This window comes from Dipteris shenzhenensis, chromosome 23, assembly GCF_047967505.1.
Source record: "Dipteris shenzhenensis isolate YYH24624 ecotype China chromosome 23, Dip_SZ_1.0, whole genome shotgun sequence".
NCBI classification, from domain to species: Eukaryota; Viridiplantae; Streptophyta; class Polypodiopsida; order Gleicheniales; family Dipteridaceae; genus Dipteris; species Dipteris shenzhenensis.
In genome coordinates, this window is record NC_141618.1 from 16,521,236 (window position 1) to 16,547,792 (window position 26,557).

Sequence of the window (26,557 nt, forward strand, 5' to 3'; positions counted from 1 at the left end):
CTCTCAAATGATAACTATAACTCCATTAATGTCGCATTCCATTAGCATAAGGTAAATCTTATTCAACCGCATGGGTAATCAACTTTTTAACTTTTGAAAAAGGAATTACTTTGCTTCTATCAGCGAAGACATTGTATTTTCACATGAAACTATTGCATCATATTTCCTTATGCAAGTTTCACAATCTTATCACTACTGCTTTGTACTCACTTGACCTATGTAACCATGTGTTAACCTCCACTCACGAGACTAGGAAGGCGCATCTAACTAAAGTATTGATTAAAAAATAACCATCTACAAACGGGATGGATTAGACTAGATGGAATGGATTATGGCACCTTATTGAGGATGCTACACGAGCAAGGTGACAAGGGTGCTACATGAGGAAGTTATAAGAACGATGGTAGACTTATTTAGTAACATCGATGACTCGGAGGGCAAAGTGAGTTTGTGGAAGGTGGAGATCCGGAGCATCAGACTTGAGGGCATTGTCGAAATCGGCCTTCCAAAACTTGTCGTTGCCCCAGCATTTCAATGCTACCTTTTGTCTTTGAGCCCGGGGACTGTCACTTCCTCAAACATGCAATCCTTGTCCGTCCGATCCAGCTCGCTTGCAGACACACTCGCGTATACCCTCTCGTCGCTCGCGTTGCGCTTACAGTACTTCTGGTTTGCTGTATTCAAGAGCCACCACACAGTTTGCTGCACATTGGGAACGCGCGTCGCGCTAAAGGTAGCCGCTGGCTGCCCTGGAACCTTTTCGCTCACCGAGGGAGGCTTGTCGCTCTCGTGCCATACCACAAACTCCTGTTTTGTAGCCTCCAAACGACAGAAATTTCATGGCGGCCTGGCAAAATAAACCACATTCATACGTTACACAATGTGCGAGGACACATTCTACTCATTTAGCTAGACAGTGTGCTTGCAACCAACCATGAGAAACTGCCACAAGATCGCAGCTGGTAGCACTCGCGAGTCGGTAGCTCACAGGCAGGTAGGCGGTCCGACGATAATGCTATGGACAGTAAAGGGAGGCGAGGCTTTTATCATAGTTCCTGCCAGCGTGTTTGTCTCTGAGCATCTTCACGCCATTCACACACACACCTTCGCAGTTTGCTAAAGCTGCCATTGATCTTGTCAGTCCCTTTTCCGTGTGAATGGAGTGAAGATGAACACCATCGCTTTGGCAGATATAAACGCTGGCCTCGATATCCTGGTGTGAACGGAGTGAAGATGGGCACAGCCACTTCCTCATGGCAGAGTTCACGTGGGTTGAAGTTTTGCCTTTCCAGTACTTCGCTAGAAATTTAATTACGATAGCATTGCCTTATTGGATAAGCATGAACAAGTATTCCTTACCATTGGCGGGATAAGCTGATAGAAATTCGGATTGTTGAGTTAATGCCTTGCGTGGCTACTACACGCGAGTCCCATTAACCAACCAAGCAAAACAAGGTGACATTGGACAACACCACTATGGCCCTTCTCAAATGAAGCAATTACTCTTAAAGATGGTGATAATGATATCCATTAATGAGTGTGAAGATGCTTTAGTCCTACCGTTGAAAGAGAAGGAAGGGATTGATTATCCACCACATTAGTAGTGCCTATGTTGTAGAATGTGTTGGCGTGCCTTTTTTTGGTGGTTGTCATGAATGTCGATATTTGCTAAATATATATGTATGCAATGGAATGATATGTTTAATATGTGAATCTAGTTCTTGCAATTGTTTCATTGCTAGGCAAATTGCTCCATATGTGGTCTAATTTAGATCCATATCATGTTGTTGGTTCTTGGAATTGTAAGTATAAGTTTAAGCTATGTGTCATTTGTATAAATTTGTTGCTTGAGGAGTTTGTCGTGATATATCAATGTTAAGATAACCAATTAGTATAATTATCTCATTTTGTTGTATTGTGTCTGTTATTGTTTTGTGGAGATATGAAATAACATATTATATTTAAGAAACGGTGGCCTACACAGGTTGAACACTTAAAGATAATGTGGTTATGTTTCTCTTTAATTATTTTTATAGTGGTAGTGTCTACGCTTGGTCTTTTTGTATAACATATTTTTCCATATGAATTGAATCATGTATCATTAATGTACAACTTCCAATGCTAACCTAATTTGAAACAAAATTTAAATAAGAAGGCATGTATCTTTCTAGGTGGGGGGGTCCACCTCATAAAATTTTAGTATAGAGCTACATGCATTCAAAAGGAGGCCGAGTATTTTAATTCCACTTGTGCAAAATTTTAATAGGATTGCAATAACAAGAAGGATTTTAAAATTCAAATTTAGGAAAGTTTTCGTTAGTTCATAAGTAAAAAGGGGTGATTATACTAGGATTTTTTTTTAGTTGAGGGGTTTTTTAAATACCCTTTAAACACACATGATACTTAGGGTTTCTTAGTAGTGCACCCCTCAAGCTTTCTAGAATTAAAGTTCTTGTTTCTTGAAGGCATATAATGATAGAATTGATAAATCTTATTGTGTTGATTAGATCAGTTTTGTATTTTGATAGTGATCTTGTATTTAATGATTGCAAAAATATTCTATGTGATTTTGTACATTTAATTTAATTTTCTCTAAATTTATCTATTTTAATCTGATATTTATTCTATCCATTTCTAATTTAGCATCCTTGTGTACAATGAAGTTTTCATCTGAGAGTGGTTCAAAAAGGTAAAAATCTTGTATTTCCCTGATGCAGGAGAGAGCTACATAGGCTAGTCCATACATGTGTACTCCTTTGGGCAAGAATAATAATTTGTGCATGGTCAAACCTTGCACCCTATGCATTGTCCTTGTGGCTGTAGGTTGTATGGGAATTGTTTGCATGTTCTCGAAAGTTCTTGTTTTTTGTTGGTCGATTTGTTTTTTTTTAACGGTTTTGTGGATTTTGCAGATATGCTCCCAAACTTCAGATTATGCCTGCTGATTTGGGAGCATATCCACTGATTTTGGGCAGAGACCTTGGCTCAGATAGCGTGGGAGTAATACAAAACTAGAAGATGGGTACAATTATAGTGCATAATAAGAAGGGAAAGGCCAAGAAATTTGATATGAGCAGCAGACGGGAAATAGAAGAACCATAAGAAACAAGCATGGAAGAGGAGTCTGACAGTGAGATAGAAGAAGAAAGAACTACATCTGAGGAGGACGAGCAAGTACCATTTCTATTGAAGGAGTTTGATGCATATGAATTGTAGGCAATAGAGATACAAGAAGCTAAGGAGGAGAGTAAGCTTGAAGATATGGATAACTTGATGCAACCCCCACCTTCCTAGACAAAGAGAGAAGAGATATTGTTGTCCATGTTGAATTCCAGTATGGAAGAAGTGGAGAAGGAGTATATGAAGGTCATTCATCAGTATCCTCATCTGTTTATTACCTCACATGAAGAGATCAGGGGTTTCAGATGTGAGCCAATGCACATTGAGCTAAAAGAAGGTAGCAAGCCTATTTTTCAAAAATTGAGGACACACAGAGAGCTTTTGCCTATGCTGAGAGAAGAGTTAAATAAGCTGCTCAAAGCTGGGTTGATATATCTAGTGGCGCATTCAGATTGGGGCAGTCCAGTGGTAATCATTTTTAAGCACACAGGAGGATGCATTGATTGCAAACCTCTCAATGCGGTAACAAAAGCAATCATATCCTCTTCCTTTTATTGATGATATATTGGATAGAGTTGCAGGGTATCAAAAATACAGTGTGTGTGATGGATATTCTGGATACTTTCAGATTTCAATTACAGAGGAAGATTAAATCAAAACTACATTCATCACACCCTGGGGTTGTTTTTGTTACAGAGTAGTGCCATTTGGATTGAAGAATGCACCGGCATGGTATCAGGAGAATACTAATGAAGTCTTAGCCCCTTTCATTTGATAAATTTGTGAGAGCATTTTTGGATGATATTTGTGTGTACAGTTCCAAGAGAGAGCATGCATGGAGTCTGGATCAAGTGTTCCACAAAATGGATGAAGCAAGAGGACAATTCAATCCATGGCACAAAAGTGTCATTTGGGATGCTCCAAAGTGAAATTATTGGGACATATAGTATCTCAAAATGGCATTGAGACTAATCTAGAGAAAGTGAAAGCCCTTATCTTACTTCCAGCTCCCTCTACATCTAAACAGTTGCAGACTTTTGTGCAAAAAGTGAAGTATATGACAAGATTCATACATTTAGTCTCTCAGCTATTATATCCTTTGCAACAAGCTATGAAAGAAGAACCTCTGCAATGGAGAAATACTTCTGGAGGGTTATGTGTGGCCTTCAATACAGAAGGATGCACAACATTGGTGTAGATCTTGCCATGAATGTCAGAGAATGGGAAAAAGAATTCTTAAAATGGAGCCGATAAATATTATGCTGGTTTATGATATTTTTGAAAGATGGGGAATAGATGCAGTTGGTCCTCTACCCAGAACTGCCAGAGGGAAATGTTATATGTTGACCACAGTGGAGTATTTATCAAAATGGGCAGAGGTGAAGGCAGTAAAAAGAGTGGACAGCAAAGGGGTTGATTTTATATATGAACACATATGCTGCAAATTTGGAATTCCTTTGGAGTTACTTTCAGATAATGGTCTGGGATTCAGAGGAGAAGTGAGAGATTACTTATGCAGTAAGCTGAGTATAAATCATAAATACATCACCCCATATTACGCTCACTGTAACGGGTTGAATGAGAATTTAATTGGAGATTTCAAATTGATGATGACTAAAATGACAGGAAGCCATACCAAAAACTGGGATTTGGAGATGAATCCAGTTTTGTGGGCATACAGGGTAGCGTTGAAGCACATCACTCATTTTTCTCCATTTCATTTGGTATATGGGAAAGAAGCAATTCTACCATTGGATGTGGAAATACCAGCTTTGAAATTTTTGGTTGAAGAAGGATACGAGCTTATAGAAGTTACAAGGAGAGATTACTGGCATTGCAAGTGATGCAGTTAGATAGCGATTTGGCTTTTAAACATTATGCCAGAGTGCAAATCCGGAGGCAAGAGTTGGAAAATGCAAAAATTAAGAAAAAGGAAATCGAAAATGGAGACCTGGTTCTCAGATACAATAGCAAACTAGATAGTACTTATCATACTGGTTTTTAGACCAAGTGGGAAGGTCCCATACAGAGTTGAGAAGAAATTTGAAAATGGAACTTATCAATTGACTGATTTAGATGGTAAGAAACATAAGAAGAGAGTCAATGGTGTCTGGTTGAAGAAATACTTTGCACCGTTGATGGTGGCACTGAAAGAGGAAGATTATAAAGGTAATGAGCTATGCCAGAACAGGTGGAAGTCAGTGCAAAGTGAAGAAGAAGAAAATATGAACTTTCATCTCTTTTCTGCTCACTACTAGACATGAATGTCACAGTAGAAGAAAGGGATTGCTAGAGATGTGTGGATAAAAATGTAAATATGTTTTTCGCTTGTTGCATGCTGATGGCTAGGTGCATAGCTATGTACATAGCTAGTTGGTGGTGGCTTTGAGCTATGGACTCTCTCATAAAAAATACTACACTGATGTATATATTTTCTTGAGATGGTAGATACTCCTATGGGGACTTTTGGGATATGATGATAATGCAGTGTGGTTGCATTAGGATAATCAAGCGCATGATATCTAGTGTGTGATGGTGTTTTCTTGAGGGATGACATGTGTTCTTCATGGTTGTCCTGAGTCATATGTGTATAGTGGCATGAGCATTTTCTGTATTGTGGGAGTCATGTAAATCCACCATGTGTCAGGATTGGGTTCATCATATGTGATAGCCTATGGAAATAAACATTAAATGTTGCTTGAAGGTTATGTACAAATGTGGTGTGCCTAAAGTTGGAAAATAGGCACTAATGACCTTGGTCTAAGGTTTAAAAGGAGAGTGAAAGAGTGGTAAAAAATAAAGCATGATGTGGCTAATTTTCAAAGAAGGAGGCCATGCATGCTACGTAAAGGAGGAAGGGAAGCTTATCGATGAGTTGGCAAGTATGCAAGTTGACAGCAACCAAGAGTGGCTGGGGGACGGCGGACTGTGCAGGCAGGGATCCATCTGAAGACGTAGGAGCTTATGGAGGACTTAGTATGCACATCGTCTGGGAGCCTAGGCCAGAACTGTCAATGGATAGGTTTGCAGAAGATGAACTCTAGATGGTCTGTGAGCAGAAGGAGAGGAGGCTATAGTGATTGGTTGTGGCTAAAGGATCATGGCGACATGGATACCGTGAAGAACACTTACGTTGGGGTCTATTGGATAGAAGTGGAGCGTTGCTAATATGTGAGTTGGAGGAGCCATGGAAGAACTTGGTGAACTTTGCATGCTAGAGAGAGTTGTTGGGTGGATAAGGAGAGAAGCTACAACTCTAGAGTTCTTGATGGAGGCTGTGAGCTCTGTGACTAGGAGAGTGAGGTGCTTGCCCGACTGTAGCTATAGAGACTTGGCATGTGCATGATGAGTACAAGATGTTTGCTCTTATTGGAGTCTTGGGGATCTTGGCTATGGAATATCGGTTGCAGGGGCTTGGAGTAGATGCACTTTGGGTGCTCCATGATGACTACCTTTGTTGCACAGCTTTGATCACATGACATAGAAGGGCGACAGCGATGGTGTAGAGAATAAGCGTGGGCTGGCTAAGATCAAATGGAAGTGGGCTGTTGCTTTTCGAGGGAGCTATGTGGGTGCAGAATGACGATGACCAAGCAGGCATGGAGATCTTGAGACGAGTTATTGTTTGTGAATTGGAGCTTGGATCAAGCTGGGAGGTTTAGATATGGGCGCCTCTATTATAAGAGCCTAGAGAACCTTGGGGGTCACGAGATAGGAGCTCCAGGTACAATAAAACTATGGGGAGCTATTATCATGAAGAGGTAAGGGACGATTGTGGACTTGAGCTTGTAGATGATGGAGATCCTACTTGAAGGATGAATTGGTGAGCTGGAGCACTTTGGATGATGGATGTGTATGTACTAGGAGAAGAAGAGAAGTCGGGGGCTCAATCTTCATAAAGAGGAGGGAGGAAGGCAAAGGTGGTACTTTTTGTAAGGCGGGTAGTGAGTGCTAGTCTCAGGAACCTTGGCCGTGGGATTTGGATGTTGTGGCCTTGAAGTAGATGAGTGATGGGAGCTCTATAATGAATGAGGGGGGCTATTGCCTTGGGAAAAAGCTTCATGATATGGGTGTTGCTGTAGAGACTTTGACTAATAAAATCTTCACAGATGGTGGGCTGCATCATTACTAGTGCTTCACCCATTTTCTGACCAAAGAGGTTTCCAGACTAGGGATCTAAGTAGAAAATTTTTTTTGGTGTTTGAGATGAACCATAGGATGGAGGAAATTATTGTATCCCGACATGTGTAGTATGAAGTAATATATAATGAAGTCATAGAGGAGCGGTGGATTCTTATTCTATAGATAACAAATGAGGTAGCTATAAAACTGGAGTTTCCCAGGAGCCAGTGGTCGAGAGATCTATTTTATGAGATAGATATGATACCAGAATATGAGTTTTTCTAAGACTAGAGTGTAGATATCATATTAGAGTAATTTGAGTGTGGGATTTGATTTTGTAGATATTTTTGTGGAAAGAGATAGAGGGATACCAGTAGAGGAGTTACTGGAGGAAATGAAAGAAATAAAAAATGTATTTTTGTTTAGAGGTAGAATCATAGTATGATACGGTGTGCTTCAGCTAGAACTTTCAATGTGAAGAAATCCTCAACTTTGAAGCACAAGGTGTGTGGCACCTATTGTTGTATGTAAATGATGAAGAGTGGTAGGGTGTTGTGTTACCAGCAATGGAAGACCTCCTAGAAGAAATTCTCTGGATGAGTCTTTGTACAAATGTTGAGTTTGATGAGTGGATATAAATACTAAAAATAGGAAACTGGATATTCATGTACTTGATCTTGGAGATTGGGCCTGTCTATGCAGAGCATTGAATTTGTATTGATGTCCATGTAGAAATTTTATACTCTGAGTGGATAAATCTACCATTGCCATCAGCAGTACCTCTTTTGGATGATGTGTTTTGCTTTGAACTTGTCCGGGATGAAGGATTTTGGGGTTGAAGGAGTATATGGTGTCTGGTGTTTGGGGAAAGGGTGAGTATATGGAAGAGATTGCAACAGTTATAAAGGTAGTATAGTGCTCTATCTTTTTTGCAATCACCATCGGGACCAATGGCTTGTGCGTGTTGTACTGACATACATTAGTTGCATGGGTGCCTGTTTGACAGATAGTGCAACATGGGAAACTAAGGTAGCACTCCTCTGGGACATGCCCATTATTGCTGCATTTGGCCCATCATGTTCTTGGTTGGCGAGGCAGTAGTGCCTCCTCAAAGAAACATGCATTAGACATTACTCTCTTTAGATCGGGTGTGTCAGTATTTTTGGCAGCTTGTTTCTTGTTGCAATGATGCCCTTTCATGGTCATCTAATCCACTATTGGACTCAAACTCATAACTTGATGACTCATCAAAGAGATGTTTACTACACTTTTTACGTGGCGTGTGATGGACCAACATTTGCTCCGCTCTGTGGGTGCTATCAACAATATTGTCAAACATGAGCTACTCAATATCCACCAAAGCCACAGATTGTTGTAGTTTCTTATTAAGCCCATGAATAAAGTAGGAGTTTAAGACCTTGATTGGGGGATGATTATCAATAGGGAGCCAATTTGGAAGCAAGCCTAGTGACATATCTTTGTGGTGCATATAGCCCATCTTACCAAGGATGTGGACAATGTTTTTTCCAAACCAAGAAAGCTTTTTGGAAACTTTGATGAAACTGCACTGAGCAGCCCAATTGGTTGGTTTTCTCTAGAGAGTGGTTAGGAAAATGGCAATATTTAGTGCTTCTGTTCACTGTGTTGGTGCTATGTTGGCCCACCAAGCATGCTCGGAGACAATAATATGGGCATCTACATCACCGTTGTCTCTTTCCCATGACTTGCACAAGTTCAGCAGGGTATTCTCAATATGTAGGGTTCTAAGGCTTTTTGTCACCTACAGATATATCAGTGTTGACTTTTGTAGTAAAGTGTAGTTTAGGACCTTGAGTCGTATTTCGGTCAGAGACATAGGCTTAAGTTCGGTAAGCAAAAATAGTGCATGCATGTGTGAAAGGAACGTGCATCATAATGATAGATGTAATGAAGGCTTTCACCTCCATTGGGGTTTGAAGGTTTAGGAAGGTTAGAGGGAAGATCAGGGTCAAAATCGGGTCAGTGTTTAGAAGAGGGTTCAGGGTTTAGAAGATGTTTAGGGTTCAGAAGTAGGATCCAAGATTCAAGATAGAGTACATGGCGGAGAACGCATCTCCCTCGTAGATCATGGAGGTCAAGGGTTGAGGGACTATGAGTTTAGAGGGAGCATAGGAGTGGGAGAGGAAGAAGGTGTAAGAGCATGGGGAAGGAGGAGAGGGTGGAGAAGGGAGGAGGAGGAGGGAGGATAAGGGAGGAGGAGGAGGGAGGAGGAGAGGGAGAATGAGGAGGAGGTGGGAGATCGGGGGGTTCACCCTAAAAAAATTTAGTTACCATGTGCATTCAAAAGGAGGGGCATTTTAATCCAACTTTTTGAAAACATTCAATAACAAGAGGGGTTTCTTAATTAAAGTTTTGGAAAATTTCACTTAGTTCATAGACAAAGAGGGGTGTTTTTATTGTGGGATACATTTTAGTTGAGGGTTTTTTTAATACCCTTTGAATGCACATGATGCATAAAGATTCTTAGTAGTACACCCCTCGAGGGTGGGAGGAGGAGGAGAGAGGAGGAGGAGTTGGAAGGAGGAGAGGGGAGAAGGAGAGGGGAGGAGGAGGAGTTGGGAGAAGGGAGGAGGAGGAGAGGGAGAGGAGGACTCGGGGGTTCACCTTTCATAAGCCAGCTATACAACGTGCGTTTGAAAGGTATTTAAAAAACCCCTCTATAACCACATTTTATCTGTTTGATATACCCCTATTGTGGATTTTTGGATCAATAATTATATCCCTTCAATAAATTATATTCAATATGATGCATGCACTAGCATCCACTACTGCACATGGATCCTATTGCAACATTTACGTACCGACGTTTAGCGCGCACCGGGCGCTAATCATCGGTATGAAAAGCATGTTTTGTAAAGCATCGCTATATAGCGACGCTAGACAAATGTCGCTATATAGCAACCATTATAAAGGTCGCTATATAGCGACTTATGAGTGTCGCTATATAGCGACATTGAGATACTATTTTATAGCGACATTTTCCAGAGAGGTTTTTTACTCATATAGGCCTTAAAAGTTAGTTTTTTCCAATGACAAATTTTTTTTAATTTTCATACATGTTTTATCTCATAGAGAATAAAAATATGAGAGCATGTACATCAAGCCTTTGAAGCTCATATATTCATGTCCAAGTTTGAGATGAAAAAATTCAATTAAGAGCATTTACATCAGCCAAGTCTAAGGTGCCAAACAAGTCTATCTCCAACTCTATACCGAGTTGATGTCCTATATCATCATCGTACTCTAGCATCATACATTCACCTAAAAGTACTTGATCATCTTCTTCAATAAAGTGTGGTGATTCTTGATGATCGTTGTCTTCTTCCTCAATTTCGTGATCTCCATCTTCTTCCCGTGCGATGTCATTATGCGCATCTTCCTCTTGGCTCATATTGTGATCTTCATCTTCTTCGCTAGATTCATTGGGATCAATTGGATCCGGCATTTGTAGTGGCATCTCCATATCCACATCTCGATCTTCAAAAATTTGCTTACTTCGTGGTGCAACTTGGATCACATACCACCATCTTGGATCAAAACGATCCGGATGAAAAACCACCTATATTGAAGATGGGTGCCAAATGTCGTCAATTATATATATGAAATTATGCTCAAGTACATGTATCAATGGCTCTTTAAAAACGAAAGCTTCGATTAATTAAATCATTAGTATGCACCTGCTCACAATGCTCGGGAAGAACAAAAGTATCACTTTCATCAGTCCAATGTTTGGTGGAATCTATTGCAAAGAAACCGCTACTATCTTTTCTCACTATCGCATGGAGACCGTTGTAAATATTTCTAAACCATTTTACATCAAGAATGAAAATATTAAATCGTTTGAAATCAACTTCATAGATGTCGTGTATGGTTCCACAATAATCCAACTGTGAGGAGAGAAGATTGGTATCCGAAGCACTTGCTCGGCTATCTTGTGTGAAGTTGGCCATGACTCCACAATCATATGTGACTCTCTTTGAATCGATGTATTCCACGTGAAAATGTCGTCCATATTACCATAATGCACTATACTTTTTGTATTGTAAAAGAGCATCATTATAACAATGAAGACGCATCTATTTTATAGCGTATATTGCCACAAATAATTACTTAATTACATCAAAAGGTAAGAAACTTACATGCACCATACATTCAGATGATAACTCTCACTTGCGCTCGTTTATTGTCTCTCCATCACGTTCGGCTTTACGTAGAGCTAGTGGTAGGCAATCAAGTGACATGTGAGTGGGGAGAAGAGCCAGATCCCATGGATACGGTTGCGATCGCCTGTACATTACTCTGAATCTCGTCCTTGCATTTATTCTTTCTGCTTTGGCCACTTCATATCTCTCAATCCACTTCTGCATCTCAGGGCTATTGAGGATATAAAACTTATTGAATTTCTCCATTTGCTCTTTGCTCATCTTTCTTTCAATCCATTTTCCTTGGGGAACCTCACCAACGATGTGATCATCATCCTTGTTATGCCAACCTTGCGGCATATCGGGATCCGTGGATGCAAGAAAATCTGTGATATATACTAATGACTCTTGCACAAGCCATCCCTCTGCCATGCTTGCTTCTGGTCTTGCTCTTTGTCTTACAAATCCCTTTAAAGTTTTCATAAACCACTCAAGAAAAACCATCCATCGACTATGAACGGTACCTGCAATAGCCACCTCATCAACTATGTGCACAAGCAAGTGGACTTGAGTAGTCATAATGCTCGAGGGAAAGTGCTTCTCAAGCAAGCATACAGCTTCGATGGATTCCACCCTAGCCTTCTCGATGCTCGATATGGAGATCTCTTTTTGGGATATCCACCTATTTCACATGTCCATGTAAGATATTTTCATAATCAGTCTATAGATTAATCAGCTTAAATTGAACAAAATGCAATCAATGCGATTTGATAGTAAGCATACCTCACAATACCATAGATCTTGAATATAGCATTTCTAACATCTTGTAAGCACCCTTTTATTATAATTGGGAGGATGAACTATCAAAGCAACAAAGAAGTCATGTCAACAATATAACATAATCATAATTACGCTAACGCATCACGATTATCGGTACACTAATTCTACTTAGAATACCTATAAGACCTTGTGCCAATCATGGGACTTGAGCCCACTAAGCTTATCGTCCTTTGAAAATTCTCCTTTCAAGCAACACATGTACCCTGTCGGTGTTTGAAAAGAGGCAATGTTTGCCTTGATTACTGCCTCCTCCCTCGTAGAGAGGATCCACGTTGCTTTCGGGAGGACAACTTTTCCCGAAGCATGCACTTGGGGCCATAAACGAGACATCCTATTCATAGCACGCAAGTCTTCTTGCACTCCTCTTGAGTCTTTGGAACCAACCAAGTGTGCCCAAATAGTAGCCCCCACATTCTTGAAGATATGCATGGGATCCAAGAGATGATTAGTTTGTAACTGACCCCAATAAGAAAGCTCGTGAAAGATCGATAGCTCTTCATACCAGGAGGAGGTTTTTCTCCATTCACCCTCCAAGCTTGAATCCAATCACTTGCCTTCAAATATGATGGTGGTGGATCAAGCTGACCTCCACGTGTGAGATGGTCGAGCGAAAGGTATCGAGCATGACCTTCATAAACATTTTTCCTCATATGTTTGGAGTAACGTGCAAGCAATTTGAAACCCGATCCACAAATAGGACAAGCATGGTACCCACTTGTAACAAGTCTTGCACGCGTGCATGAATGTGTTAGTATAAGACATGTGTGCGAAAGAGAGTCATAAAAGCATAATCCCTCATTATACATGTAGAGACACAACCACATACCTGTGCACTCTCCATATCTTGGGTAGTCATGCATGGTCCACCATCAAGATACCCCTGACCAAAATATCATTGGTATGTCTAGGAGCTCTGGAAATATCAAAGACCTGCAGTCCTCTCCATAATATTTGTAACTCCTCTATCAAAGGTGCCATGTACACGTCCATATTTTTTGCCTTGTACTTTCCTGGCACAAGTAGTGCAAGCATGAGGTGTCCCGTTTTTAGTTAGCCATGGTGGGATATTGTAATTCATCATGACTATGGGCCATGTCGACCAAGATGTCGAGCATAACCCGAAAGGATTCATGCCATCCATGGCGAGCCCAAGATGTAAGTTGCACGGCCACTGATTATCTATGTGCTTCCAAGGTGCACAATCTGTGGGAATCCTCAATGTGTCATCAGTGGACCGATGAGATGCATGCCATGTCATCAACTCCGCTATGCAAGTCATCTCTATATCGTTGTTCCCCACACTTTGGACAACTAGCCAAATCTCCATGCTCACAACGAAAGAGAATACAATCATTACGGCAATCATGGATGGTATCATAATCCATACCCACCATTGTTAGCATCTTTTTTGCTTCATCTCTTGATGCGGGCATGGTATTTGGTGCAGGCAACATCTTCGAGAGCAACCTATGACAATTCAAACATACATAGGCTTTGAACAATGATGATTCGGTATACACTATCCAAATGAAGATTCTCAAAACAAACATGATGATTCTCAAAACAAACAATATCCAAATAATGAGTCAAATTAAAGCAAGAGCTAACCTCATTAAGGCCGAGACACTTGTATCCGACCACCCATACTTTACTTGCAGATTCAAGATTGAGAGACAAGCACCTAGTTTAGACATCCTAGCACCCTCATACAATTGTGTTGATTGCAACTCTCGCATTTTAACCTCAGACTCTGACATCACGTGTACATGGGATGTAGTGCCCCTAAAAATAGAATCCATCATGTCGACCATACCCTCGTCATCATCCGGGAGACTATAGTCTTACTCAAAGTGTGAAGGTATATGCATACCCTCGTCAGCCTCCTCATCCTGTTTTAAGATTTCGTGTAAATATAAGATCTTGTATTTCCTGCTATCCAATAAGACTGCGAACTTAAATAGCTTTAACTTACCGATAGTCCATCAACACGTGCAACACCAAGGATGGGTACTAGTTTGGGCTCCTCCCCATACATCCGTAAGTGGCGCATGATAATACGATGTTGATGTCGCACTTCTCACTTGCAATGAGTGCAATGATAGTATAACCTCTCCATAAGACACTTTGTGCTCCCGGGCGTCGGCGCATCATCGGACGAGCTTCCACTCGTCCCTTCCATCTACACTTCCAAAATCACAACATAAGTTGCAAGAAAATATATTAACAGTTATAAAATAGCATCTATGAGCTTCCCTTTAACTTAGAATAAAAAGTGTCTTAAAGCGTCGCTATATAGTGACGTTTTGCTCTGTTCCATCGCTATATAGCGACGCTTTTAATTAAAAACGTCGCTATATAGTGACGTTGTGGGTTAAAATCAAAACCCGATGCTACGCGCGGTGCTTTCTTTAGCACTCTCTAATCTTTCAAGTAAGCAAGGAAATCTCTCCTCCCACCTATTTTCGATGACCTCCTACCTATTTCTGACAACCTCCCACTCTATTCTCCACTCCTCACCCTTCTCCTAGCTCTTGTGCTCCCTCTCCACCCTTCTCCCTCTTTAGTTTCTTGAAAGGAAGTTTTTCAAGAGGTGAGTCTGTTTCAACAATGTAGGTTATTTGTTTGTTAGCTTTAGTTTTGTGAGTGCTTCTCCTTTTATTGCTAAACCTATAAACTAGTTTTCATGCTTGTTTTCAAAGGATTGAAACAAAAAACGAGATTTCAAGAAAGAAAGAAGACTCACCTCTTCTTTCCCTTTTTTGTATTTCTCTTCCTTCTCTTTCTCCTTGTCTCCTCAATCTCCTCCTTTCAAGAAGTTACTTTTGTAATCTCCTCCTTCCTCTAACATCTTATTTGAAAAATGGTATGTTTCCTCTCTTTTGTAGGGCCAGTCCACAACACCGAGCAGGACGTACTATTTCAGGTAAGTGCTTCCTCTTTTTTCCATTTGTTATTTTTGTTATTTGCATTGGCCTGCAGCTAGCGCTAGTTGCAATGATGGGTGTAGGGACCCTCTCTCATTAAATCTTTCAATTTCTTTCCTCCTCTTTTCCCCTCTTTCCTTTCCCTCTTTTTCTCTCTTTCTTTCCCTCTTCTTCTCTCTTTTCCTCTTTTTCCCTCTTTCCTTTCCCTTTTCTTCTCTCTTTCCCTCTTTCCTTTCCCTCTTCTTCTCTCTTTCTTTCCCTCTTTTTCCCTCTTTCCTTTCCCTCTTCTTCTCTCTTTCTCCCTTCTCTTATGCTCATGCATAAGCATAAGCATGAGCATATGCTCATGCTTATGCTTATGCTTCTCTTATGCTCATGCATAAGCATAAGCATGAGCATATGCTCATGCTTATGCTTATGCATGAGCATAAGAGAAGTAGACATATGCTCATGCATAAGCATGAGCATATGTCTCTTTTTCCCTCTTTCCTTTCCCTCTTCTTCTCTCTTTCTTTCCCTCTTTTTCCCTCTTTCCTTTCCCTCTTCTTCTCTCTTTCTCCCTTCTCTTATGCTCATGCATAAGCATAAGCATGAGCATATGCTCATGCTTATGCATAAGCATGAGCATATGCTCATGCTTATGCTTATGCATGAGCATAAGAGAAGGGAGAAAGAGAGAAGAAGAGGGAAACAAAAGAGGAAAAAGAGGGAAAGAAAGAGAGAAGAAGAGGGAAAGGAAAGAGGGAAAGGAAAGCATATGCTCATGCTCATGCTTATGCTCATGCTTATGCTTATGCTTATGCTCATGCTTATGCTTATGCATGTTTCCCTCTTTTCCCTCTTTCCTTTCCCTCTTCTTCTCTCTTTCTTTCCCTCTTTTTCCTCTTTTGTTTCCCTCTTCTTCTCTCTTTCTCCCTTCTCTTATGCTCATGCATAAGCATAAGCATGAGCATATGCTCATGCTTATGCTTATGCATGAGCATAAGAGAAGTAGACATATTGTCATGCATAAGCATGAGCATATGTCTCTTTTTTCCTCTTTCCTTTCCCTCTTCTTCTCTCTTTCTTTCCCTCTTATGCTCATTTTCAATCTCTCTTTTCTTTCCCTCTTTTTTCCTCTTTCAATCCTTCTTCTTCCCTCTTTTCTTTCCCTCTTTTTCCCTCTTTCCTTTCCCTCTTCTTCTCTCTTTCTTTCCCTCTTTTTCCCAATTTCCTTTCCCTCTTCTTCTCTCTTGCTCCCTTCTCTTATGCTCATGCATAAGCATAAGCATGAGCATATGCTCATGCTTATGCTTATGCTGAGCATAAGAGAAGTAGATATATTCTCATGACATATGCTCATGCATAAGCATGAGCATATGTCTCTTTTTCCCTCTTTACCTTCTCTCTTTCCCGCTTCTTCTCTCTTTCTTTCAATCTTTATCCCTCTTTCCTTTCCCTCTTCTTCTCTCTTTCCCTCTTTCCTTTCCCTCTTCTCTCTTTCTCTCCCTCTTTTTCCCTCTTTCCTTTCCCTCTCCTCTCTTTCCCCCTTGTCTTATGCTCATGTATAAGCATAAGCATGAGCATATGTCTCCGTCTCTTATGCTTATGCTTATCATGCATATGTCTCCTCTTTTCCTTTCCCTCTTCTTCCTCTTTTCCTTTGCCTATGCCTATGCCTATGCCATAGCTTATGTTTGTTTTTTGTTTTTTGTTTTCGTGTTTGTGTCTATGTTAGACATGGGATCACGTCGCACATCGGATGAGTACGGACAGCCTCGCAGGAGGAGAGCTCATGATCTATATGCTCCAGAGGACTTTGATTCCTCTCAGGCGACTACCTCGAGGACTACCCCTAGTCTGACTCCTCTCAAACCTAGCACTACGACTACCCCTGGTCCGACTCCTCTCGAACGTAGCACTGCGACTACCCCTCGGGAAACTCCTTTGCTATCTGTGCATGGCTTTGTCGGGAGTCCCAACGAGTTTGTAGCGTAGATGAGCGATGAGGAGGCAGCGAGATTCTTCTCTCTGCTATCTCAGAGGACCTCAGCAATTCCCTCCCCTATATCGACGGCTGGACGTACTGCCTAGCTGTCCCCTCATGCCCCTTCAACTGAGGGGTCATCACCTGTGCGTGCCTCTCGTAAGGGAAGGAAGAGTAGGAAGGGCAGCTTATGTTGTGATGACTCAGGAGATGTAGATGAGTCAGCACACTCACATTCCTACAGGTCTCCACTTGGTCCGGAGACACAGTATCAGTCAGGTCCCTTGCCCTCTCCTATTCCCACTGCTACTCCTCGCTCGGAAGCGCTCGCACAGCTTCCACTCCTTCTGACTCTACTACCATAAGTCCTCCTTACTCATCAGGGGATCTCTCCTATCAAATCACGGCTGTCGGAGAGATAATAGAAGATAGAAAGGGCAAAGCGGTGATGGCCACCATGAGGTGGTTGATGAGCCATCACTTCAAGAGCGGCATTGCTACTGATTGGCAATATCAAGATAACCAAAAGAAGCAGGCGGTCATCAATGAATTAAAACAAAAATACCCTAACCCGCCAAATTTGGAGTTTAATGAGGATTATATGCGAGAGCGCATGGGTTTGGTCTTGAAGCATTGTAGATCAACCTTGCGTACTTCCATCACAAAGGGGTTGGCTAAACCTAGCTGGGCAGACAAAGCTGATTGGAAGTTCTTCAAGAAGCAGAATAGGGACAATCCCAAAATGTTTCAGTGTCAGAGGAGGGCTGCGAAGAGACGGCTAGACATCATAGGTACTTCGCACTTTGGTGCAGGTAGACGGTTGGCGTTTGAGGCAACCATGGTAAGTCTACTTCTTCTCATTTAATGTATTGGTCTATTTGTTTTACTACATATTACATGCACTTTAGCTAACTCTAACACTCGTAAATTGGATCCACAGCAAGCTGTGATGGGTCGTCTTCCTACAGATGCAGAGACGTGACATGCATTTTGCATAGGAACAAAGCCATGGTTTATTGACCAAGAGGCAATGGGAGCGACGGTCGATTGGGCTGAGATGGCTGCTCGCATGGTATAAGTCTACTCCTACTTGTAATCTCACTTTTTAAATTGTTTTATTCTTAAGTTCCAATCTAATTTTCAATTTATATGGTTCACTCTTAGGATCAAAGCTCAAGCGTCCCATCATCGGAGGCGAGCGATCACTAGGGCTAGGGATCAGATGCACGTGACGATGATCAAGAAGAAGGCGCAGGTCATGAGGACCAAGGATTAGGCCAATAAGACAAGGACGAGGACGATTCATATGAGTAGTAGTAGTAGTGATAGTAGTAGCAGTTTGCATTTTCTTCACCATGTATGTCATTTTCTATATCCGCTCGTTTGAGCAATTTTGTATCACCCTTTTGAAAGGGTAATTTTGTAACAAACACTGTTTATATGTTCGACATGTATATGGTTTTGTTGCTCAATCATTTCATTTGAGCGATTTTGTATCACCCTTTTCGCAAGGAAAATTTTGTTATAAAAAACTTTTTTTTGTAATTATTAAAAAAAAAAGGATTAGTGGGGCTAAACAGGGCCATAGCAAGCCCTGTTTAGCCCCACTAATCCTTTTTTTAAAGTTTTGTTAATCATCGCTATATAGCGACATTTACCAGTGTCGCTATATAGCGACGATTATCAGTGTCACTATATAGCGACATTTGACAGCGTCGCTATATAGCGACGATTCTTTTTCGACGCTTTTAACGACTTTAATAACGACGTTTGCACCCGTGAAATTTTTTTTTAAAATGTAAAAAGCGTCGGTATTTTCGTCGAAAAAGGGCCTATGCCTTGTAGATATCATATTGCCTATATGCCACTTTCTATATTACGAAAATGTAGTGTTTATCATCTCATCATAAAGGCATCCAACTTAATCATGTTAAGTGCACAAAGTTATTAAGCTTATTATCACTCAATTCGTACCTTTTTCTCAATTTATGTCACTTTACTTTTCTTTTACATGCTTTCATATTTATGTATTTGCATCACTTTTGTCTAAATTTTTGAATATCCTAACTTCCAAACCATATACTAGATGCATATGATATAAAAGGAAAATTTGTAGAACAATGAAATATTATAGCTTCTTTATTGAATTCGGATCTTAATTATTAATGCATTTGATAATTTTTCAGTTTAAAAAGCACCCTTTATTCCATTTCTACTATATTTCAAATCAAACTTTTGAAGGAACCATGCTTCCCCTCACAATTTTGAGACCATATATAAATAAAATAATGAGCTATTTTGGCAGATAGAATTGGAATGCATGGATCTTTAAGGGAATCCATACACCACCTGTACATTGGATGCATAGTTTCTTGGATATAGTCCATTCTTCCTTTAGTTTAGAGTTTTACAATCCATCTTTTGCTACACAATATGGAATTTCACACGAAGGTTTAGTTAGAGGTTTGCGATGTTTCAAGCTTCGATGAGATCCATATCACACTTGCATTGATTGCACAATTTGGTAGATAAACTCAATTTTGCAGATGCTCAATTTGATATGCGGACTCTAGCACACAACCAACACTACAAGGCATAGGCCCTTTTTCGATGAAAATATCGAACTTTTTTACACTTTTTTTTTTTGAGGGGTGCAAAGGTCATTATTTATGTCCCTATAAGCATTGAAAAAGAACGGTCGCTATATAGTGACACTAATAAATGTCGCTATATAGCGACACTGGTAAACGTTGCTATATAGCGACGATTAACAGAAGCTTTAAGAAAACATTAATGGGGCTAAATAGGACCATAGCAAGCCCTGTTTTTCCCCACTAATGTTTTTTATTTAGTAATTACAAAAATACGTTTTTTATTACAAAATTTGCCTTGTGGAAAGGGTGATACAAAATCGCTCAAATGAACCGATCGAGTGACAGAAGCATATACATGTTGAAGATATACGACATTGTTTGTAACAAAATTACCCTTTCGAAAAGGGTGATACAAAATTGCTCAAACGAGCCGATATACAAAAGGATATACATGGTGAAGTATATGCAAACTACTACCACTACCACTACTACTACTACTACTGCTCATCCAAATCATCGTCCTCGTCCTCGTCCTCATCTTGCTGGCCTGATCCTTGGCCCTCGTGAGCTGTGCCTAATCCCTGGCCCTTGTGAGCTATGACTGATCCCTAGCCCTCGTTGAAAGCTGTGTAAGCCTAATCCCTCATCATCACCGCTCACCTCCACTGATGGGATGCTCGAGCTTTGATTCTAAGAGTGAAACCATATTAATTGGAAATTAGATTGGAACTTAAAGAATAAAACAATTTAAAAAGTGAGATTACAAGTAGGAGTAGACTTATACCATGCGAGCATCCACCTTAGCCCAATCGACCGTTGCTCCCATTGCCTCCTACTCAATAAACCACAGCTTTGTTCCTACACGAAACGTGCGTCTCGTCTCTGTGCCTGTAGGAAGGCGACCCATCACAGCTTGCTATGGGCCCAATTTATGAGAATTATATGAAGTGCATGCAATATGTAGTAAAACAAATAGAACAATACATTAAATGAAAAGAAGTAGACTTACCACGGCTGCCTCAAATGCCAACCGTTTGCTTGTACCAAAGTGCGAAGTACCTACGGTGTCTAGCTGTCTCCTCGTAGCCCTTCTCTGACCCTCGAACATTTCTAGATGGACCCTGTTTTGCTTCTTAAAAAACTTCCAATCAACTTTGTCTACCTAGCTGGGTTTAGCCCTCCCCTTTGCGATGGAAGTACACAAGGTTGACCTACAATGCTTCAAGACCAAACCCATGCACTCTCGCATGTATTTCTCATTGAACTCCCAATTTGGGGGGTTAGGGTATTTTGCTTTCAATTCATCAATGATTGCCTACTTCTTTTGGTCATCTTGATACCACTAATTAGTAGCTATGCCACTCATGAAGTGGTGGCTCATCAACTGCCTCATGGTGGCCATCATTGCTGCACCCTTTTCATCTTCTATTATCTCTCTAGCAACTATGATTTGATAGGATAGGTCCTATACTAGGTAAGGAGGACTCATGGTGGTGGTCGAGTCAGAGCGAGTGGTGTTTTTGCGAGCACTTCCAGAGCGAGGAGTAGCGGTGGGAGTAGGAGAGGGCAAGGGACCTGTCTAGTACTGGGTCTCAAGACCAAGTGGAGACCTATAGGGATGTGAGTGTGCTGACTCGTCTACATCTCCCGAGTCAAGGCAACATAAGCGACCCCTCCTACTCTTCCTTCCCTTACGATGGGCACGCCCAGTTGATGACCCCTTAGTTGAAGGGGCTAGAGGGGACGGTTGGGCAATAGGTCTAGCCATCAGTGTAGGAGAGGGATTTGCTGAGGGCCTCTGGGATAGCAGAGAGAAGAATCTTGCTACCTCCTCATCGGTCATCTGTGCGACAAACTCGTCGGGACACCTGACAAAGCCATGGGCTGCTAGCAAAGGAGTTCCCCGAGGGGTAGTCATAGTGCTACGTCCGAGAGGAGTCGGTAGTCACAAGGGTAGGCCCTTGAGGTGTCGCCTGAGTGGAATCAAAGTCCTATGGAGAATAGAGATCATGATGTCTCCTCCTACGAGGGTTTCTGTACTCGTCGAACATGCGATGTGATCCCATGTGTAATTTGGGGGGATTGGACAAACGTAGACACAAACACGAAAACAAAAAACAAAAAACAAGAGTGGGTAAGAAGCGGAAAGCATATGAGGGAAAGCATAAGAAGCAAAAGAGAAGGAGAGGGGAAAAGAAGAGAAAGAAAAGGGGAAAAGAGATTGAAAGAGGGGAAAAGAACCAAATATGCATAAGAGAAAAAAGAGAGAAAGCATATGCATAAGAGAATACATTGAGAAAGCATATGCTTATGCTTATGCTTATGCATAAGTATATGAGCATATGCTCATGCATAAGCATAGGCATAGGCATAGGCATAGGCATAGGCATATGCTTATGAAAAGAAGAGAAAAAAGAGGGAAAAAGAAGAGAAGGAAAGGAGGAGCAGGAGAAGGAGAAGGACATGCATAAGCATAGGCATAGGCATAGGCATAGGCATATGCTTATGAAAAGAAGAGAAAAAGAGAGGAAAAAAGAAAAGGAAAGGAGAAGGAGAAGGAGACATATGCCCATGCATAAGCATAAGCATAAGAGAAGAAAGAGGGAAAAAGAGCATAAAAAAGAACATTTTTTTGACCCTATTTATGAAAATTCTAACAAAAGTAAGACTCTTGTCATCTCTAAATGCTTCTAGTGGAGATTACCTTCATGAGAATTTTTGGAAGTGTGCATTTCCTCAATAGTATCAAGAATTACTGTTGCATCATCAACATCGTCTTGAGCCTCCTTCATGCTATCTTTTTGAAGAGATGCTTCTTCAGTGATAAATCCTCGATTGGTAGCATATCTTTTTTGATGTTTCTGGCTTTCTAGAATATGGGTTCTTAGAAAATTAGATAAGCAAGTGTAAGCTGATTACTTGCCTTCAATGGACCCTGATCCATATGGCATTGCACATTCTTCACATCATATTTAAACTTTAGGCTTTCCATTAAGATCCTCTGTGAGGAGCTCAAATTTATCATCTCTAGGTGTCTTACATTGCCTCAAATTTTTGCAAGCTCTTTCACAATGACTTTCCCAATCTTCAAGAATAGACCTTGCTAAAAGTTTAATTTTGTGCATGTTTATACCAAGATTACAAGAAACATGCTCACCTCCTTCATCAATATTTACAATATCAACTTCTTTATGAATATTATTTGATGTTCTGCAAACACGTTTTGATGGTGTGATCTCATCAACAATCGTACTTAGAGCCCTCTATATACCAACACACCTATCCTCTTCAACATTACAATGTTCTTCTTGTGTTGTATTTAGTATGCAACCTTCATCATCATTGTCATCTTTGATAACAAAATGAAAAAGTAAGATCAATGATTCCATCTTGCATAATCTCCTTACGTATCATGCTATGGGTAGAGTCACCAAGTACTCTAACATATCCCAAAAGCTTCTTCTCAGATGATCCATAGTCAAACACCTTTATGTGAGTCTTTGAAGCCATGATATGATCAATAGTACACCTAATCAAAATAAGAGAAATATAAATAAATTCATAACTTCTAAAGAGATGGATATTGACTGCCCACTATGTCAAAACCATGGCCAAACAAATTAATAAGAAAATTTTGCATTTATTGAAGATCAATATTCTAGTTAAAGAGGAGAGAAAAATAAAGTATTTTGCAAACGCTATATCAAAACAAATAACAATAGACCTTCTAATTCTTGCTTGTATCAACACAAATATTACATAAATGTTATTAACTATCATTTGAAAGAATAAATTAAAACAGTTGACATGTTTTTTATATACATAAATAGATCACGTACTAGAAAGAAAACCATCAATCTTTGGAATATTATTTAGAAATTGTAGTGCTACAAAAGGTTACAATGCATCATGTCTTAATGTACTTTCACATGTGACTTTAAATATAACTTGAAATGTATGAGTAACATCTATTGCAGTAGGTCTAGCTTTAGGAATAGGATTTCTCATTTCCTCTATCCTTTTTTAGCAACGCTTTAAGTGATTCAACTTAGTTGCATCCTTGATGTGAACTAAGTACTTGTATGCTAGCCAATACCAATGAAAAATCTGCGCAACATAAATATCAGTTTCCTTTGAAAACTTTGCATATGGAAAAGTATACAACTAAGGAGCCAACCACTTTCTTCGCATGCATCGCTCTTTGAATTGAGGGTCACATCAATCCTTGCCATTATTGACATATTTAACACTCTTGCTTAATCCCCAATCGATAATTCCTATGAAGACCTTATCAGATGCACTATCAAAGTGAAGCATAATGTTCAAAGGATGCAAGTCATTATGCAAAAGATCTTTTCCATGCATGTATTTTAACGTCCCCATCAAAGTACGAGCTAGATTTATGGCATGAGCACGGACATGAGATAAATGGTTTAGCTCCTCTCCCACATAGATTGAGTTCATAGCATTTAACCTTGACCATTTGTCCAATCTTTCCCCATTCCAACACCATATTCGAGCTTTGGGCTTTCCCTTAGAGGGACGAGTTGATTTGGGAAGAGAGGGAGAGGAGAGAGAGAGAGGGACGAGCTCATTTGGGAAAGTGGGGAGGAAAGAGAGATGTCACTAGAATAAAAATAAAAGGTGTCCTAGATAATTGGAGGGCTCCTCGTGGCCATGAAAGAGAAGAGTAGGGAGGGAAAGAAAGAGAGAGCTGAGAGAGGGAAAGAGAGATTAACCAGTGCTATAGTTCAGTGCATTGGAATCATCCATCTCTGAAGGAATAGAGCTTGGTACATTGGCATATTCTTTCAATTCTTTGATGTTGTAGTATACATTATGTTTAGCATTAAAAACCACATGCCAATCTAGAACTTGTTTAAAAAATTAATTAAACCCTAAACCCTAACCCCCAATCCCCAAACCCTAAACCCTAATTCAAGCCCTTGAAACCATAAACCCTAATCCCTAAACCCTAAACCCTAAATCTTAAACCCTAACCCCTAATTTCTAAACCCTAAATCCTAATCCTGGTGTCAAAACCCTAAATTCTTTGCCCTAATCCCTAATTCCTAAACCCTAACCCTTGATTCCTCAACCCTAACCCTTAAACCCTAAGTCCTAAATCCTAAACCCTAATCCCTAAACCTAAATCCTAAACCCTTAAATCCTAATCCGTAGACCCTAACCCCTAATCCCTAATCCCAAAACCCTAATTCCTAAACCCTAACCCTTAAACCCTAAACCCTAACACCTAAACCTAAAACCTAAACCCCTAAATCCTATCCATAAACCCTAACCCCTAATCCCTATAATCTCAAAACCCTAAACCTAAATGCTAACCCCTAATTCCTAAACCCTTAATCCTAATCCTAGAGCACTAACCCCTAAACCCTAAACCCTAAACCCTAAATCCTAAACCCTAAACCCTAAACCCTAACCTCAAAACCCTAAACCTAAACCCTAACCCCTAATTCCTAAACTGTCAATCTAAATCCTAGACCTCTAACCCCTAAACCTTAAACCCTAAACCCTAAATCCTACACCCTAAACCCTAAACCCTGACCTCTGAACCCTAACCCATTTACCCTAACCCCTACTCCCTATATCCTAATCCCTAATCCCTAAATCTTAAACCTCTAAACCTTAAACCCTAAATCCTAAACCCTTATCCCTAAACCCTAACCCCTAATCCCTAAACCATAAATGTTAATCTTGACCCTCTAAACCCTAGACCCTAACCAATAAAAACTAATCCCTAATCTCTAAACCCTAAGCCTTGACTCCTAAACCCTAAACCCTAAACCCTAACCCCCAAGCCCTAAACCCTAATCCCTAAATCCCAACTCGTAAACCCTAAACCCTAAACCCTAACCCCCAAACCCTAAATCCTAAATCCTAACCCCCAAATCTTAAACCAAAACCACCAAACCCTAAACCCTAACTCACAAACCCTAAACCCTAAAGCCTAACCCCCAAACCCTAAACCCAAACCACCAAACCCTAAACCATAAATCATATGAGTGTTTTCAGTAATATCATTTATTTAAGTAATAGTTTTAATTAGGATTCATAAGTAGGAGTGGAATTAATAGTAGGAATGTGGGAATGGGAGTGGGAGGTGGGAGGGTGGGAGTGGGAGAAAGGGAGAGTGGGAGTGGGAGTAGGAAAGGGGAGATGGGCATGGGAGTTGGAGAGGGAGTGGGTTGTGGAAAATTGAATTTAAAAATTTTCTTTTTTTTAAAATTTAAAATGAGTTTTACTTTCATTTTCAATTTACTAGTTTAATTTCTCAATTAAATTTTTTGAAATATAGTAGAAAGAAATGCATTTTGTGTTAGAATATAGAAAGTATAATTTCAAATTTATCACATTTTTTAAAATTTTAAAAGTAGTTTAACTTACATTCCTATATTATTAGTTTAATTTATTTCTTTTTAGGGAGAATTGATATATTCTTCTACGTAAATATTGAATTTTTTATTTTAAGTCTTATTTTCTTAATTTTACATTTAAATTTTTATATTTTTTCATAACTTTAATTTAAATTGAATTTATTTATATTTCAAATTTTGTGATTCAAACTAATAAGAATTTACTTTGTCAAAATTTAAACTTCTTATGAATGTGAATTTTAATTTCTTATTAGTTTTAAGTTAAATTAATTTGAATTAAAACAGGGTTTGGGGGTTTGGGTTTAAGGTTTGGGGATTGGGGGTTTAGGGTTTAGGGTTTAGGGTTTGGGAGTTAGGGCTTAGGGTTTGGGGTTAGGGGTTTACGGTTTAGGGTTTGGGTTTGGGGTTAGTGTTT

The 26,557-nt window shown here is 40.1% G+C and overlaps 1 protein-coding gene across 1 annotated transcript in view; it reads right to left on the bottom strand.

Annotated features, from left to right (window-relative positions):
• Positions 1-410: 410 nt before the first annotated feature.
• LOC147887064 (uncharacterized) overlaps positions 411-26,557 on the bottom strand; it is a 167,187-nt gene continuing 141,040 nt past the window's right edge. Inside the window, exon 3 of the mRNA XM_087394858.1 lies at positions 411-430. The gene's annotated coding sequence lies outside the window, so the exon portion shown is untranslated. The remainder of the gene's footprint in view (positions 431-26,557) is intronic.